At 35.7% G+C, this 5,788-nt stretch overlaps 1 long non-coding RNA gene across 1 annotated transcript; it reads left to right on the plus strand.

Moving 5' to 3' along the window:
• Positions 1-2,498, plus strand: LOC130549766 (uncharacterized). The gene is made up of 3 exons (XR_008962266.1): positions 1-134; positions 2,195-2,230; positions 2,322-2,498. It is a non-coding gene; the product is annotated as an uncharacterized LOC130549766 (long non-coding RNA).
• The last annotated feature ends 3,290 nt before the right edge of the window (positions 2,499-5,788 follow it).

Below are 5,788 nucleotides of genomic sequence, written 5' to 3' on the forward strand. Positions count from 1 at the left end.
AGTATGCAGTTTGGGACGCAGGGGTTGTACATTGGTGTTATAGAGGAAGTGTTTGAGTGTTTAACACAGTGTGTTTGTTGAAGTGTGTCATCAGTAGATCAGTATGGAGCTCAGTTCTCTTCTTCTAGTGCTCTGTGAGTATGATCTTCTCAGTGTTTCTTCTTTTATCAAAACCTTTTCTTGCTGCTCTCTTAGGATAAAATACACTAGAAGATTTTTGCTCAGATTTTGTCCAGATTTTCAGTCCGGACTTGTTGCAGAAAGTCTGTGCCAGTCTGCAGATTTGATCAGTTAGTGTGTTTCTATCTGAAACTTTCAAAAAGTCTGCAAGTGTATGATGTCTTTGTTTAAAAAATATCTCTTCAGATTTTTAAAGTCTTGTAGTGTATTCCAGCCATTAGTTAAAATCTTTATCTCTTGATATACAGCAGTGTCCAAAGGTGAGGTCAAACTTTGGACAATTTACATGTTTGTTCGCTCTTTATTAGTTGTGTATGAATGTAAACTAATGCTGAGCTTGAAGAAGAATTTAGGAAAAGTTACACTAATACAATACAATCTGAGATGAAACTAGTGTATGCTATATTTGCCATGATATATATATATATGTTTGTGTAGTATAACAAACTCTATTTCCTGATACACTGCCTTTTTGCCTTTTGTCCAGTAAATACGTATACAAATTTTGTTTTGTCCTAAATGTATTACTAAAAAGCATATCATAGGCATACCTAGATAGTAATAGTTTTGTCCAGCACAACATATAACTTTTATCTTCATAGCAGGTACAGTTTATTTTATTGACACATTAATCAGTGTCAGTCATTTTATGAAGAGAGATGGGGATGAAATCACTGTGGTTTTCTTTTTAGTTATTAACCAGTGTGTGAGAAACAGCCGTTGTTCACAAGCTTCTAATATAGATTTGATTAATTATCATGATTAATAACTGTCACTACCACCATTATTATGTCCAGTTAATGACAAATCGGTGTTGAATGAACAAGTCACAGTTAAACCTTTGTGTAAAATTGCCTCTGGGTCTGTGTGATTATTCATTTTTAGATTTTAGATCTATATCAGTTATTCTCAAACTGTGGTATAAACATACCAACAGTAAAATAACATCCACTGGTGGTACATGACAGGAAAGGAAATAAACAAATTAGGCTATTTAACAGGTGTGGTGAGGTAAGACAATAGGTCTCTTTAGGACATCCGGTAAATTTCATAACTTAAAACATCCTCGTCAACATTGAAAAAGAGTTTTATGCAATCCTGCTCCAAAAGCATGTGTTAGAAACAAGTTAGTAGCTGTGGTAGAGCTGATAATCTGTTCTAATAGTTAGGCAGTAAGTGCACTATTTAGGGTGCAAACTTCAATTTAAAAAACAAAGCACTGTCACTTTGAAGTTTGCACACATAGACAACTTTAGAGGTAATCATAGCGACTCATTTATTATGTCCCTTAGTGGTGAAAACTTGTCAAGAGTAGTGCTTATGTGTTTGCGTGTCTAGTCTAGTTAGTATGTGTGTAATACTAACCCCCCCAAACAACAAATTCTATTCTGATCAGGTCTTTATAAAGTGTTTCTTAACAAATTTGATTTTTTTAGTAATGAACAAGTGTGACAAGAGTGTCCAAATTTCCCACGTTAAAACTGAATAGCAGTGGATATTACATACTGTAAATGTATACATGTTATTCATACTATTGCAAAGCACATTCCCATTCCCACAAAAGCATATTCCCATTAAAACCAGTCATATGAATTTTAAAAATCAGCTTCAGCATAATTCAGTAAAGTGAGTTGCAAAATTCACACATCAATTTAAGAGGAAGGAAATGGTTTTTAGAAATGCTCTTGTGCAAAAAATCTTGCTTTCAGATTTTATAAATGACCTGTTGGACTTTAGGCCGAAGCCCCCTGGTGGGCTGTAATGGTAATTGCAGGGGTGCGTGCATGGCAAGCTTAAAAAATGTAATGTTTTTAAAAGATGTAGTTAAAGGAATGAATTTTACGGCAAACCGATTTGGGAACTGACTACACAGTTTGATAATTATAAATACCATGGTTATGAATTTGATATTTGCTATTACGATATTAACTATAGTGTAGTGAAAAAATGAAAAAGATTTAAACGTCTAATTTTAAAAAATCCTACAAAATGTTTTTCTTTTTGTTTTTTCCAGTGTTGAGTTTCAGCATCCATTCCAGGGAAACTGAAGGTTATTCAAGTAATCAGTCTTTGATTTCAGCGTTTTATACACCCCACGTCTGTAATGAGAGATTCATAACCTTTTGTTGTACTTTCCTCAGCTTTACCCAGAGCTACAGTGAGAGTAACACCAGACACATCTGTGTTCACTGGAGAGACAGTCACTCTGAAGTGTGAGATAGAGAAACAATACAGATCATTACACTGGAGATATCTGTGGTATAAAGACAGAAGTGAAGTGTTGAACTCTATACATTACACTGTACAGAACACAAACACTATCAGTTCAGTTACTCAATCTGATCAGGATCAGTTCTGGTGTAGCACAGAAATACATGGACAAAAAACTTCAAGCTCTGCTGTGTTTATCAGTGTGATGGGTGAGTTTAATATCAATGTCTGTAAGAGAATTAGCATCTCATGTGTGTGTCATAATTTTTCTGGACTGCTAACACACTATAACTAATTCACTTGGCCTAATTTTCCAAACAAATACTTGAAACAAAGACATATTTCTTAAACTCAAAACACATTTAGCTTGTTTTTACAAAAGTTGCAACTTTCTCAATGTTTTCTGAAAAGTCTACACAAAAATGCTTATTTTGCACATGCAGGTTAAAACACAAACACATAACAATAAGTAGCAAAATTGAGGACACACAAAACAGAATCTCAAGATAATACAGTATAGAAAGAGCCGTGGATGATTATGTGTTTTTGAAAATGATCCCTAACAATAGTAAAGAGCTCAAGGAGGTAAGAGGCAGAGATGATGAAGAAGAGAGGGTCAAAGAACATTTGTTTCTGATCAAATATGAGAAACACCAGTTGATCATGTTCTTGTGTATGGGAAGTCTATGAGAAACTGGTCAACAATTCTGCCAAATTTGAGCCCTTTAACCGAATCATCATTCAAATGTTTGAGAGAAAAAGCAGGCTCCTGAACTTTGCCATAGACATGGACATTGCAAAGTAATCTCAATTTTTTTAAATATATGACTTAGATGTGAATCGGGCCCATGAGACACAGCGCTGAGGGTGTTGAGTGTTTGTTTTGTTGTTGTTTTTTGTTTCTGTACAGTGTTGCCACTATGGTAGAGATATCTAATTCAGTTGTTATAGTAATAATTACGATTAGAGAGCTCTGTATTTGCAATCTGACTAGTAACAACTGAATTAGAGAGCTCTGCAATAGCAATTCTTACTAGTAAGAATAGCATCATAGAGATCTCTATTCAGCCCCATCTCATTATGCTGATCCTACCTTATGCATATTCATTCAGTTTGTATACATTGGAGGGGAAAACCTGGCACGTTTTTGTTTCAGCGTTTATATTAATAGATTACAGCTGTTAAACTGCTAGCCTGAGCAAAGTTTAGTGTCCTAAACAACCATAATTTAATAAAAAGTATATTTGGTGTAGAAAGCCAGATTAACTATTTTCATAAGGGGCGTGGCCAGCACACCACACGATCGCGCTGTTCATGTAAGACGTTTCACGCAGTTTCTGTCACTGTGAATCTGGCTTCAACTGCGTCTGTATGGGATGGTCCGAGGCTCACGAGTTGAATCTTGAAAGGCTCGCAGAGTCGCGCTGGGCTACTGGGTCGTGGAAAAGCAAGTTGCACGGACACGGACAGAATGGACAACAATCAGTGAGTACTTTCATCATGTGCATAAAGTTTGGTCTCTTTAACGTTAGATTGGTTTCCTTAAGGATCAAAATAAAACGGATGTCTAGCTTGATTTGCCTTGCAAATTTAATGCACCTGAAGTGTGCGTTGCTAACTAGAGTTATAACGTTAGTCTTAAAGTCACTACAACAACCATTAGATTCTCATAGCTAGCTGTAATATCAGCTGTTTATTGTTCGAATTGTTTATTAATATTTACTGACCATTTGTTTAATGAAACTGTAATGCGGTATTGGCAACCGCAACAATGACTATGAATATAATACTAGCCAGCTCATGATTTAAACTTTAAATGGGGTTAAAGTATGTCGACATGATCTGTGTCCGTCAGCTACATTAAATCAGCAGTAGTATACTATCTTCAGTGTGAAGATTAGATTAATACCCATCGTTTCATTTATTGGTCTTAAATCCCATTAATTAAACTGTCAAGAAGGACAATAATATGAATCTGTTGATATCTTCGTAGAGTCTACTGTGCTAAAATTCTACTTTAAGGTTGTAAACTGTATTGTGTTTGTTAAATCTTATCATCTGTCTGTGTACAATGGCTTACTGTTCTGTGTTGGTATAATGATGTACTAAATGAATTATTCTTTTTCATTTTATAGGCCATCACATATATTCTGGCAGGATATTTTTTCCTTGCAAGAGGCTGAGCAGGGTTTTCCTCTTCAATCCGGATTACCATTACAGGTTTTTTACACAATGCCGAATGTTCCCTTTTTAAATATTACCAATATGTCTGTTAAAGCAGCAGTAATTATGTTCCCTTTTTAATGCCTGAATTTTATGAATGTAGAATAGGGATATGCAAACAATTGATTGAAAGGGAGAATGTGTAATTGGTAGTTGTTACATACTTTATAATCTGGGGTTTGCATAAAGCCATGCATTTATTAAGATTTACCCATGAATGCGTAAAAAACAGTATTCCCAAAGCATCAAAATACAATTTGTCCTGATCCTTGGACAGTACAGTAGAGTGACCATACGTGCCATTTTTCCAGGACACGTGCTGCCCAAGATTTCGGCTGCGTCCTCCGGAGGTTGCATTTGTCAATTGCATACATCATCAAGGTTTATTATTTTAGGGTTTTTTTTTCAGGAAACCAACATTTCAAGGTAAGAAAGATGATTACGTCTTAAAGGGATAGTTCACCTAAAAAATTCTGTCATCATTTACCCACTCTCTTGTCATTTTAAACCTTAATGAATTTCTTTGAACACAAAAGAAGATATTTTGAAGAAAGTTGGTAACCAAACAATGACAGCATCCATTCACTTCAATTTTACTGACACAAAACAAGGTAAATTTAATGTGTAACAACATTTAAAAATTACTTTCTTGTGTTTTCTACAAAAGAAAGTCAAACAGGTTTGAAATGACAAAAGGGTGAGTGTCATGGCTCTGCTTCATTTAGTCATGTTTTTCTTGGTCCTGTAGCAGAGTCATGACAAAGCGTTTGGTTATGTGTGGAGAGAAACATATTATTGTCCTTTTGACAATAATATACGTTCTCTCCAGTGTCTCGTCTCTGTTCCTGCCATCTCGTTTCCTCGTTAACTTTCCCTGAGTGTTTTTTTACCCACACCTGCCCCGTGTCGTTATCCCTCGTTTGTCTTCCCTATATATACCCTCTTGTTTCTTTGTCCTGTGCTCGTGTATTACGTTGTGTACTGTGTTCTGTGCATGTACGTTGTACTGCGGTCTCTCGTGTTCTTGTGCCCTTGCTCGTGTGGTTACCCGTGGTCCTGTTCCTCGCCCTGTTCGTGTTTTGTGAGTTTTGTGTTTTTCCTGCCTTGTATTATTTAAGACGTTTGGTCGTGTCCTTTAGTTTAGTTTTACTGTTCTTGTTTTCATTTTGTCCCC

This window comes from Triplophysa rosa, unplaced genomic scaffold, assembly GCF_024868665.1.
Source record: "Triplophysa rosa unplaced genomic scaffold, Trosa_1v2 scaffold171_ERROPOS963351, whole genome shotgun sequence".
NCBI lineage: Eukaryota > Metazoa > Chordata > Actinopteri > Cypriniformes > Nemacheilidae > Triplophysa > Triplophysa rosa.